The 204-nt window shown below is 34.8% G+C and overlaps 1 protein-coding gene across 1 annotated transcript in view; it reads right to left on the bottom strand.

Annotated features, from left to right (window-relative positions):
* WNT3 (Wnt family member 3) overlaps positions 1 to 204 on the bottom strand; it is a 9,153-nt gene that overhangs the window by 8,087 nt on the left and 862 nt on the right. The gene's annotated exons all lie outside the window — the stretch shown is intronic.

The raw sequence follows: 204 nt of genomic DNA, 5'->3' as shown, positions 1-204 counted from the left end.
CAGCGGGCATGTTTTATTCCTATTTTGGCTATCTACTGTGCCAACAATAAGCACAAGCAGAGCAGACAATACATAACATTTCTGTAGGATGCGCTCACAAAATGTCATATGAAGATAACTGAATTCTCACATTGTCATGCTACGTCTGAATTAAAAAACAAACATTTTCAGTTACAAGGGTCATGCTTTTTTTTTTTTTTAAAC

Source organism: Nanorana parkeri, unplaced genomic scaffold (assembly GCF_000935625.1).
Source record: "Nanorana parkeri isolate BGI_ZX_2015 unplaced genomic scaffold, ASM93562v1 scaffold1272, whole genome shotgun sequence".
NCBI lineage: Eukaryota > Metazoa > Chordata > Amphibia > Anura > Dicroglossidae > Nanorana > Nanorana parkeri.
The sequence above is the reverse complement of the archived record's forward strand: the minus strand, read 5'-3'. Positions and strand labels throughout refer to the sequence as shown.